The following is an 11,769-nucleotide window of genomic DNA, read 5'->3' on the forward strand; positions in this document are numbered from 1 at the left end:
GTGCTGGTGGAGATTGAACGAGACTAAGGGTGAAGGTGATTTAGTGTGAAAGTTATCAGATGATAGACAGAGAGGGGAAGTACTATGTTGGAGCAATTAGAAGGTGGGCATTTCGAGAAGAAAAGATTGAGGCAGTGGCCCTACTGGTGAGTAAGGGTAGTAGAGCACAACTATACACAGAATGTAAATGTTAACACAAGAAACTCAGACGCAAAAGAGTCAGAGGGTCATTACCATGAACAATGCCACGCCCAAGAATGAGGGAAGGGGAAGCTGATTTTTTTGCTATTCCATTGAAATTGAATGTTTCTTTTGTTAGGTATTTTGCCCATGAAGAAGAAGTCCTGCTCTACCAGCTGACAGCTGGGAGCTTCTCCAGGCTTTTTCCTCCCTTTTCACTATTTTGATTTGTTTCATTGCTTATTTTCCTTTATAGAAGGAATCTCTATTCTTTTATTTGTGCTGCTACACACTGATGATTCCTTTGCCAAATGTAGTTTCAAGAAAGAAAGAAAGAAGCCAGAAGTCAAAACCAGTGAGAAAGAAAGAAAGGGACTTAACAGGCGGTTGATAGATGACCACTACCTGGGAGGTAGAGAGGTGAAGAGGTGGATAGATGTCAAAACAAAGAAAAAAATGAGACTGAGGTGGAAGGTTGAAATCTACAAGCAGCCAGATGCAATGACCATGACCAAGCAGGCAAGGTGTATGAGAGAAAAGGTCAACTTCATTAATAGGGAATCAACTGAAGCAGAGTCTTCAGGGCAAAGCCAAGTCTCAGTTAGACCAAGCAGAGGGAGAGAATAAGAGATAAAATGGGCATGAATGTAGGTAAGGTTGTTCAAGACAAATTGGACATTCAACACTGCACAAGAGAAAGGGAGAGAAAAAGGAGGAAGGAGAATAACATAAGACTGCAGACATTGTAGTGTGACAGGTCGGGGTAGGGTGAGATTTGAGTTAGAATGCTAGGAGTGGCATTAATACCTGTAGCAGAGAGAAGGAGAAGCAAGAGAGAATGAGGAAGAGCACGAGAGGCATAACAGTGAAAAAGAGGAGAGACACTGGGAATAGTTGAATTAAAGAAAATATAGAAGTGAAAAAGACAAGAAGAAAGAAGAAAAGATGAATGGTAGGGTCAAAAAAGCAAAAAATTGGAAACGGGGTAATCAAGTAAGAAGGACTTTGAGATAGGGAATAAGATTTTGAAGAGTGAGTATTAAGAACAGAAAGTGTAGGAGAACAATTAGGAAAAAAAGATATGAGAATACAAAATTCTGAAAAAGAATTTTGTCAGGGCGCGCAGCACAGAAACTTAAGGTTGCCAAGGGGAGTGCCGGGTGGCAGGAGCAGAAGCCCGACTGGACCTGGATGAACCTGGGACTCACCTTGCTGGGAGGAATATGCACTTGGGTAGCAACACTTCTGCAGGAGGTCCTGAGACTGTTCTCATGTTGTGTGCCACTTTTGGCCATTGAACTGGTGTGTGCTTTCTATTACATATAGCCTACACTCTTTTAACTTGGGCCTCAACGTCAGTGCAAAGGGTTTAGTCGGTGCCAATCTACCTCCTTGATGTCCTTGTGTGGTAAGGAGGGAGGCTGGTTTAAAGCAAATTGCAGAAAAGAAAGCTTGTCATAGACCACACCCCAGATGGGACTTGAACCCACAATCCCAGGCTTAAAAGGCCAGTACCTTATCCATTAGGCCACTGGGGTGAAGATGACAAGGGTTTAGTGGTCATGATTCCTGATAAAGGTTAAGGAACCCCCCCCCCCCCCCCCCCCTTCAAGTATACTCATTTTTGGCTCTTCTGATTCTCTTACTTCTTCACTGAGGGCTTTGTCTCCTCCCACCCTAATACTGATGTGCTGCTCAGTAAAGTCCCAGAATGCCGTGTGCCTGAGCTCAGCAACAGTTCCTCTAGTTCTCCAGACTCTGTAGTAGATTACAGTATTCCTTGATACTACTACTACTACTACTACTTAGCATTTCTATAGCGCTACCCCTTTATATCTGTAGGCTCAGAGAGGAGTTGGACTCTCATAACACAAATGTTTTGCCAGTGTTGTAAAGGAGGTTCTGCGCATGGAACAAGCTCAATGACAAGAATACAGATAGGCACAAGAAGAAAATGTTCCAGATGTGTGTACAGCTTGCCACAAGACAAAGACACAGTGAATCAAGAGTTCACGTACTGATCAGAGGGCTCAGGGAACCTTCAATTGACAGCCAATTTGCTATTCAAGTTGCAGTCTACAATCATGTTTGCTATGGTGTCATTGGGCCAGAGCAGTGTTAAACTCAGGAAAGGATAGACAGATTGAATTTCATGGTTCAAAAATAGATCAAGTTTTTCTACTCAACCCTATCTTGATCTAAGCTATAGCCAGATCTGGTTCAATGTGAAATTTAGCCATGGGAACAGATTAGGGGGATATAAAATCCTTTTCAAACAATTGAAACATCTAGGATCTCAATTTATCCCATTCTGTAATCAATCCATTGTATACCTTGAAATGTACTGATCTACCAACAACCAGATGCTTGGGGAAACTTTGCACGTATGCACCACTCGCACGGTGTAGATGCACTTCCTTACGTATAAGGCACCGAATAGCACTTTGCTCATATCTATGCGCCTCCCTTCGGAGGACATATTGCCCTGGTCTAAACAGTAGGGGGACTTCAGCTTTTTCTATGGCACTTCATTCTAGCACTGGCCACATGCTATAGTTTCCGGCTGTTATTCAGAGATCCTGAGCAAATTCTAGAATCGGGAGCTGGGAAGCGAGTAAACGTACCTCCCCTATCCTTGACTTCCTGTTGTGGATGCAGAGGGCCACAGGGTAAGCGTGTCAAGCTCATTCGACATGGTAAACCACGACATACTACTAAGACTCCTTGGCCACTTCGGGATTGAAGGAAATGTACTTAATTGGATCAAAGGTTTTCTAACCACCGGAACTTATCAAGTGAAATCAAACTCAAACATCACCACCATGGAAAGCAGCCTTCGGAGTACCTCAGGGATCAACATTATCACCAATACTCTTCAACATGATGATGATCCCACTGGCAAAGTCCTTATCCAATTGAGGCCTCAACCCATTCATCTACGCCGATGATGTTCCAATCTACATCCCCTTTAGACAGGACTTGACAGAAATAACCAATGAAATCAACACTGGCCTGAATATCATGGACTCTATGGCAAACTCATTCCAACTGAAATTGAACACTGAAATAACACACTGCCTTATCCTCTCCTCTCAACATAACAAATACAAACCCGCAACCATAAACACCCCAGGACAGACCCTCCCTATCTTAGACAGCTTAAAAATACTCGGCGTCACACTCAATCGCAACCTCACTCTCGAGAGCCAAGTAAACTCTGTAATAAAGAAAAAATGTGGACACTCAAATGATTAAAACCTTTCTTCGTAAGGGAAACCTTTTTAAACCTAATACAATCAATGGTACTGTCACGATTGTGGTCGTGACCCCTTTCAGACTCACCTTATTTCTGGCAGTCAACTTCTGAGCTGGCTTCTGTCTGTTCTTCCTGAGTTAGTTCTGTCTCTGTCTTTGTGTGCTGGCTGCTTCCAGCATGGCTCTGATTACTCCACTATACTGCACCTGTGTGGTTAAGCCTCTCTGTGCTTCAGTATGCTTTCTGCCTGTGTCTTGGTTTGTGTTCTTCTTGCCCTCTGATGGCCAGAACCGGTGGCTGCCATGCACTTTCCAGACGTTCTTTCTGGTCCGGTCCGGTCCAGATATTCCAGCCCTCCAGACTTGGTTTGAAGTTTGGCAGCTAGCCTCACCCGTAGCTGCCTCATGATTCCTGCAGCTGAGTTCAGCTGCTGATGGGTTTATTACCACCTGGAAACCTTCTGAGTTTGCCTTTGCATCATCTAAGGTGCCTGGTTTGTTGGTGCTTTGTTGCACTTCTGTCTAGTCTGGTTTCTTGTGTAGGTCCTTGTCTGTTTCTAGTTATCTGTGTGTAGCTTAGCTTATGTTTATTTGCTTACTTCCCTAGTCTTGTTTCTGTTTGTCTGTGTCTCTTGCTTAGTGGCTGCTCTGCAGCTTTCAGTCCTGTCTCTTGTCTGTCAGTATTTGTACCCTGTTTTAGTGGCTGCTCTGCAGCTTTCAGTCTTGTCTCTTGTCTGTCAGTATTTGAACCCTGTTTTAGTGGCTGCGTGGCAGCTTTCAGTTCCTGTCCTTTAGCTTGTCCATTTCCTGCTTTGTGTAGTATTGTCTGTCTGTGAGTCCTTGCCCAGTTTCCTGCCTTACTGCCCATGTATATTCCTTTCCCCTCTGACCCTCAATCCCTGTTCAGCCTAGCTGGTATCCAGTGCCTGCCCTGTCCGGTAAGTCCTGCCAGCCGCCTGCACCCAGGGGCTCAACTCCTGGGGAAGGGCAGTCAAGCGCAGGTGAAGTCTAGCTGTTTCTGTCAGAGTTCTGCCTTGTCTCTGGTGTGGGGTGGTTTTGCCTGCCACTGCTGCTCCACGGCAGTAGCCCAACACTCTTGTGTCTGTAAAACCCTGTCTTATTGTGGAGAAAGGGACTAGTATGGAAGGGTTTGTATAGACAAAGACCTATAAAAAGCACCCCAGGTGGGACTTGAACCCACAATCCCTGGCTTAGGAGGCCAGTGCCTTATCCATTAGGCCACTGGGGCTGTGACTTGAAACGGCTTTCATTAGAGCTGCAGGGAAGATGCTAAATCCATTATCTCAACCCGGATGAGAACTCTCTCCTGTTACTTCAACATCACTGAGGACATGTGGGGAGGCTTTTCTTGGCTCTTAGAAGAGAAGCTGTGGTTTTCACAGCACAGTGAGGCACTCAAAGAAAGATGAAATAGCTCTGTATTCCAGAGACATCTTAGACCGCCCATTGAATCATCCTTTAGAAAGGCAAATGACGGTGTGCAGCACAGCAACTCAAGGTTGCCAAGCGGAGCGCTGGGTGGCAGGAGCAGAAGCCCGACTGGACCTGGATGAACCTGGGACTCACCTTGGAGAATGCTGGGAGGAATATGCACTTGGGTAGCAAAACTTCTGCAGGAGGTCCTGAGACTGTTCTCATGTTGTGTGCCACTTTTGGCCATTGAACTGGTGTGTGCTTTCTATTACATATAGCCTACACTCTTTTAACTTGGGCCTCAACTTCAGTGCAAAGGGTTTAGTCGGTGCAAATCTACCTCCTTGATGTCCTTGTGTGGTAAGGAGGGAGGCTGGTTTAAAGCAAATTGCAGAAAAGAAAGCTTGTCATAGACCACACCCCAGATGGGACTTGAACCCACAATCCCAGGCTTAGAAGGGCAGTACCTTATCCATTAGGCCACTGGGGTGAGGATGACAAGCCTTTTGTGGTCAACATCCCTGACAAGGGTTAAGGAACCCTCCCCTCCCCTGCAAGCACACTCATTTTGGCTCTTCTGATTCTCTTACTTCTTCACTGAGGGCTTTATCTCCGCCATTCCTGTTACTGATGTGCTGCTCGGTAAAGTCCAAGAATGCCGTGTGCCTGATCTCAGCAACAGTTCCTCTAGTTCTCCAGACTCCGTAGTAGATTACAGTATTCCTTGATACCCCTTTCTATCTGTAGGCTCACACAGGAGTTGGACTCTCACAACACAAATGTTTTGCCAGTGTAGTAAAGGAGGTTCTGAGCATGGAACGAGCTCAATGACAAGAATACAGATAGGCACAAGAAGAAAATGTTCCAGATGTGTGTACAGCTTGCCACAAGACAAAGACACAGTGAATCAAAAGTTCTCGTACTAATCAGAGGGCTCAGGGAACCTTCAATTGACAGCCAATTTGCTATTCAAGTTGCAGTCTACAATCATATTTGCTATGGTGTCATTGGGCCAGAGCAGTGTTAAACTCAGAAAAGGATAGACAGATTGAATTTCATGGTTCAAAAATAGATCAAGTTTTTCTACTCAACCCTATCTTGACCTAAGCTATACCAAGATCTGGTTCAATGTGAAATTTAGCCATGGGAACAGATTAGGGGGATATAAAATCCTTTTCAAACAATTGAAACGTCTAGGATCTCAATCTATCCCATTCTGTAATCAATCCATTGTATACCTTGAAATGTACTGATCCACCAACAACCAGATGCTCGGGGAAACTTTGCACGTATGCACCACTCGCATGGTGTAGATGCACTTCCTTACGTATAAGGCACCAAATAGCACTTTGCTAATGTCTATGCACCTCCCTTTGGAGGACATATTGCCCTGGTCTAAACAGTAGGGGGACTTCAGCTTTTTCTATGGCACTTCATTCTAGCACTGACCACATGCTATAGTTTCCAGCTGTTATTCAGAGATCCTGAGCAAATTCTAAAGTCGGGAGCTGGGAAGGGAGTAAACGTACCTCCCCTATCCCTGAGTTCCTGTTGTGGATGCAGAGGGCCACAAGGTAAAGTCCCGATGATGGCGCTTCTGGCATTTCACTACAAGAAGCTGATCCTGAGGGATCCAGGTGTGGAGAGAAGGGTGTGTGTGCTTTGAGGAAAGAAACTCCTTACACCTTGTTGTGCTTTCAAGGTTTAAGAGCATCAGCAGGGAACAGAGATTGTCACAAGGATGGTGAGAGGTATTCATCATGTGCTCATCCACATGTGCACCGGAGAGAGGAGGAATAGGGAGCCTGGAGGCACTGCAGAGGACACAACAGAGAGTATCCCAGGAGAGGGGGTGGGAGAGCAAGGATCACAAAACACTCTTGTGCCTGTAAAACTCTGTCTTATTGTGGAGAAAGGGACTAGTATGGAAGGGTTTGTATAGACAAAGACCTATAAAAAGCACCCCAGGTGGGACTTGAACCCACAATCCCTGGCTTAGGAGGCCAGTGCCTTATCCATTAGGCCACTGGGGCTGTGACTTGAAAGGGTTTTCATTAGAGCTGCAGGGAAGATGCTAAATCCATTATCTCAACCCGGATGAGAACTCTCTCCTGTTACTTCAACATCACTGAGGACGTGTGGGGAGGCTTTTCTTGGCTCTTAGAAGAGAAGCTGTGGTTTTTACAGCACAGTGAGGCACTCAAAGAAAGATGAAATAGCTCTGTATTCCAGAGACATCTTAGACCGCCCATTGAATCATCCTTTAGAAAGGCAAATGACAGTGTGCGGCACAGCAACTCAAGGTTGCCAAGCGGAGCGCTGGGTGGCAGGAGCAGAAGCACGACTGGACCTGGATGAACCTGGGACTCACCTTGGAGAATGCTGGGAGGAATATGCACTTGGGTAGCAAAACTTCTGCAGGAGGTCCTGAGACTGTTCTCTTGTTGCGTGCCACTTTTGGCCATTGAATTGGTGTCTGCTTTCTATTACATGTAGCCTACACTCCTTTAACTTGGGCCTCAACTTCAGTGCAAAGGGTTTAATCGGTGCCACTCTGCCTCCTTGGTGTCCTTGTGTGGCAGGGAGGGAGGCTGGTTTAAAGCAAATTGCAGAAAAGAAAGCTTGTCATAGACCACACCCCAGATGGGACTTGAACCCACAATCCCAGGCTTAGAAGGCCAGTACCTTATCCATTAGGCCACTGGGGTGAAGTTGACAAGGGTTTAGTGGTCATGATTCCTGACAAAGGTTAAGGAACCCTCCCCCCCTCCCTGCAAGCACACTCATTTTGGCTCTTCTGATTCTCTTACTTCTTCACTGAGGGCTTTGTCTCCTCCCACCCTATTACTGATGTGCTGCTCAGTAAAGTCCCAGAATACCGTGTGCCTGAGCTCAGCAACAGTTCCTCTAGTTCTCCAGACTCTGTAGTAGATTACAGTATTCCTTGATACCCCTTTATATCTGTAGGCTCAGAGAGGAGTTGGACTCTCACAACACAAATGTTTTGCCAGTGTTGTAAAGGAGGTTCTGCGGATGGAACGAGCTCAATGACAAGAATACAGATAGGCACAAGAAGAAAAAGTTACAGATGTGTGTACAGCTTGCCACAAGACAAAGACACAGTGAATCAAAAGTTCACGTACTGAGCAGAGGGCTCAGGGAACCTTCAATTGACAGCCAATTTGCTATTCAAGTTGCAGTCTACAATCATATTTGCTATGGTGTCATTGGGCCAGAGCAGTGTTAAACTCAGAAAAGGATAGACAGATTGAATTTCATGGTTCAAAAATAGATCAAGTTTTTCTACTCAACCCTATCTTGACCTAAGCTATACCAAGATCTGGTTCAATGTGAAATTTAGCCATGGGAACAGATTAGGGGGATATAAAATCCTTTTCAAACAATTGAAACATCTAAGATCTCAATCTATCCCATTCTGTAATCAATCCATTGTATACCTTGAAATGTACTGATCCACCAACAACCAGATGCTCGGGGAAACTTTGCACGTATGCACCACTCGCATGGTGTAGATGTACTTCCTTACGTATAAGGCACCGAATAGCACTTTGCTAATATCTATGCACCTCCCTTCGGAAGACATATTGCCCTGGTCTAAACAGTAGGCTTTTTCTATGGCACTTCATTCTAGAACTGGCCACATGCTATAGTTTCCGGCTGTTATTCAGAGATCCGGAGCAAATTCTAGAATTGGGAGCTGGAAAGGGAGCAAATGTACCTCCCCTATCCTTGACTTCCTGTTGTGGATGCAGAGGGCCACAGGGTAAGCGTGTCAAGCTAATTCGACATGGTAAACCACGACATACTACTAAGACTCCTTGGCCACTTCGGGATTGAAGGAAATGTACTTAATTGGATCAAAGGTTTTCTAACCAGCGGAACTTATCAAGTGAAATCAAACTCAAACATATCACCACCGTGGAAAGCAGCCTTCGGAGTACCTCAGGGATTAACATTATCACCAATACTCTTCAACATGATGATGATCCCACTGGCAAAGTCCTTATCCAATTGAGGCCTCAACCATTCATCTACGCAGATGATGTTCCAATCTACATCCCCTTTAGACAGGACTTGACAGAAATAACCAATGAAATCAACGCTGGCCTGAATATCATGGACTCTATGGCAAACTCATTCCAACTGAAATTGAACACTGAAATAACACACTGCCTCATCCTCTCCTCTCAACATAACAAATACAAACCCGCAACCATAAACACCCCAGGACACACCCTCCCTATCTTAGACAGCTTAAAAATACTCGGCGTCACACTCGATCGCAACCTCACTCTCGAGAGCCAAGTAAACTCTGTAATAAAGAAAAAATGTGGACACTCAAACGATTAAAACCTTTCTTCGTAAGGGAAACTTTTCGAAACCTAATACAATCAATGGTACTGTCACGATTGTGGTCGTGACCCCTCTCAGACTCACCTTATTTCCGGCGGTCAGCTTCTGAGCTGGCTTCTGTCTGTTCTTCCTGAGTTAGTTCTGTCTCTGTCTCTGTGTGCTGGCTGCTTCCAGCATGGCTCTGATTACTCCACTATACTGCATCTGTGTGGTTAAGCCTCTCTGTGCTTCAGTATGCTTTCTGCCTGTGTCTTGGTTTGTGTTCTTCTTGCCCTCTGATGGCCAGAACCGGTGGCTGCCATGCACTTTCCAGACGTTCTTTCTGGTCCGGTCCGGTCCAGATATTCCAGCCCTCCAGACTTGGTTTGAAGTTTGGCAGCTAGCCTCACCCGTAGCTGCCTCATGATTCCTGCAGCTGAGTTCAGCTGCTGATGGGTTTATTACCACCTGGAAACCTTCTGAGTTTGCCTTTGCATCATCTAAGGTCCCTGGTTTGTTGGTGCTTTGTTGCACTTCTGCCTAGTCTGGTTTCTTGTTTAGGTCCTTGTCTGTTTCTAGTTATCTGTATGTAGTTTAGCTTAGGTTTATTTGCTTACTTCCCTAGTCTTGTTTCTGGTCTTTATTCCTTGTCTAGTTTCTGTTTGTCTGTGTCTCTTGCTTAGTGGCTGCTCTGCAGCTTTCAGTCTTGTCTCTTGTCTGTCAGTATTTGTACCCTGTTTTAGTGGCTGCTCTGCAGCTTTCAGTCCTGGCTCTTGTCTGTCAATATTTGTACCCTGTTTTAGTGGCTGCGTGGCAGCTTTCAGTTCCTGTCCTTTAGCTTGTTCATTTCCTGCTTTGTGTAGTATTGTCTGTCTGTGAGTCCTAGCCCAGTTTCTTGCCTTACTGCCCATGTATATTCCTTTCCCCTCTGACCCTCAATCCCTGTTCAACCTAGCTGGTATCCAGTGCCTGCCCTGTCCGGTAGGTCCTGCCGGCCGCCTGCACCCAGGGGCTCAACTCCTGGGGAAGGGCGGTCAAGCGCAGGTGAAGTCTAGCTGTTTCTGTCAGAGTTCTGCCCTGTCTCTGGTGTGGGGTGGTTTTGCCTGCCACTGCTGCTCCACGGCAGTGGCCCAACACTCTTGTGTCTGTAAAACCCTGTCTTATTGTGGAGAAAGGGTCTAGTATGGAAGAGTTTGTATAGACAAAGACCTATAAAAAAACACCCCAGGTGGGACTTGAACCCACAATCCCTGGCTTAGGAGGCCAGTGTCTTATCCATTAGGCCACTGGGGCTGTGACTTGAAAGGGCTTTCATTAGAGCTGCAGGGAAGATGCTAAATCCATTATCTCAACCCAGATGAGAACTCTCTCCTGCTACTTCAACATCACTGAGGACGTGTGGGGAGGCTTTTCTTGGCTCTTAGAAGAGAAGCTGTGGTTTTTACAGCACAGTGAGGCACTCAAAGAAAGATGAAATAGCTCTGTATTCCAGAGACATCTTAGACCACCCATTGAATCATCCTTTAGAAAGGCAAATAACGGTGTGCGGCACAGCAACTCAAGGTTGCCAAGGGGAGCGCTGGGTGGCAGGAGCAGAAGCCCGACTGGATCTGGATGAACCTGGGACTCACCTTGGAGAATGCTGGGAAAAGTATGCACTTGGGTTGCAAAACTTCTGCAGGAGGTCCTGAGACTGTTCTTCTGTTGCATGCACACTTTTGGCCATTGAACTGGTGTGTGCTTTCTATTACATGTAGCCTACACGCCTTTAACTTGGGCTTCAAGTTCAGTGTGAAGGGTTTTTTTCAGTGTCACTGTGCCTCCTAACAGCACTGTCTGTGATCTTGATGTTCTTGTGTGGCAGGGAGGGAGGGAGGCCTGCAGGCTGGATTAAAGTGAATGGCAGAAAATAAAGCTTGTTATAGGCCATACCCCAGATGAGACTTGAGCCCACAATCCCAGGCTTAGAAGGTCAGTACTTTTGGGTCACTGGGTTGAGGCTGCCAGGCTTTTTGTGGTCTTGATCCCTGACAAAGGCTAGGGATCCCCCCCCCCCCCCTCATTCTGTATTCCCTCCCGCAAAATACAACCCATTCTGAAGGCCCATTGGTGGAGAAATATGCCCTATGAAGCAGTTATGATTTTTTTATTCTGTGGATGAATAAGTCAACAGTCTCAGGATTCAGTGTAGCTTTTTGTCTTCCACAGTCCTTTTCTGCAATAGAAGATGTTTTCTCAGAATATGTGCTGGTAGCAGGAATGTACAGGATCCCCCAAGCAAATTTTGCTAGCTGTGGGCAGCATGCTTGCTTGTTTTTCAGAAATATCAAAATATGGTCGTCTGCATCACTCAAACATAAATAACAGTCCAGTTCATTAACAGGCTTCAAAGTAGAAAATGACATGGGGACAAAATTTGTTCCTTGCCTCCATGGGCTCCATCCCCATCCCCGCCCTGTGGGATCTGTCCCCGCCCTTTCCCTGCAGGTTCTGTCCCCATCCCCACAGTTACTGTGGTTCCCCAACCCTGTGTAATTCTCTAGGGCA

General features: G+C 45.8%; 5 non-coding genes across 5 annotated transcripts; all 5 read right to left on the minus strand.

The window, feature by feature from the left end:
* Window positions 1-1,645: 1,645 nt before the first annotated feature.
* TRNAK-UUU lies at window positions 1,646-1,718 on the minus strand. The gene has a single exon. It is a non-coding gene; the product is annotated as a tRNA-Lys (tRNA).
* Window positions 1,719-4,611: 2,893 nt separating this feature from the next.
* On the minus strand, window positions 4,612-4,684 carry TRNAR-CCU. Its single transcript has one exon. It is a non-coding gene; the product is annotated as a tRNA-Arg (tRNA).
* Window positions 4,685-6,829: 2,145 nt separating this feature from the next.
* Window positions 6,830-6,902, minus strand: TRNAR-CCU. The gene has a single exon. It is a non-coding gene; the product is annotated as a tRNA-Arg (tRNA).
* A 602-nt stretch (window positions 6,903-7,504) lies between these two features.
* Window positions 7,505-7,577, minus strand: TRNAR-UCU. The gene has a single exon. It is a non-coding gene; the product is annotated as a tRNA-Arg (tRNA).
* A 2,865-nt stretch (window positions 7,578-10,442) lies between these two features.
* Window positions 10,443-10,515, minus strand: TRNAR-CCU. Its single transcript has one exon. It is a non-coding gene; the product is annotated as a tRNA-Arg (tRNA).
* Between the last annotated feature and the right edge of the window lie 1,254 nt (window positions 10,516-11,769).

The sequence above is a fragment of the Microcaecilia unicolor genome, unplaced genomic scaffold (genome assembly GCF_901765095.1).
Source record: "Microcaecilia unicolor unplaced genomic scaffold, aMicUni1.1, whole genome shotgun sequence".
NCBI classification, from domain to species: Eukaryota; Metazoa; Chordata; class Amphibia; order Gymnophiona; family Siphonopidae; genus Microcaecilia; species Microcaecilia unicolor.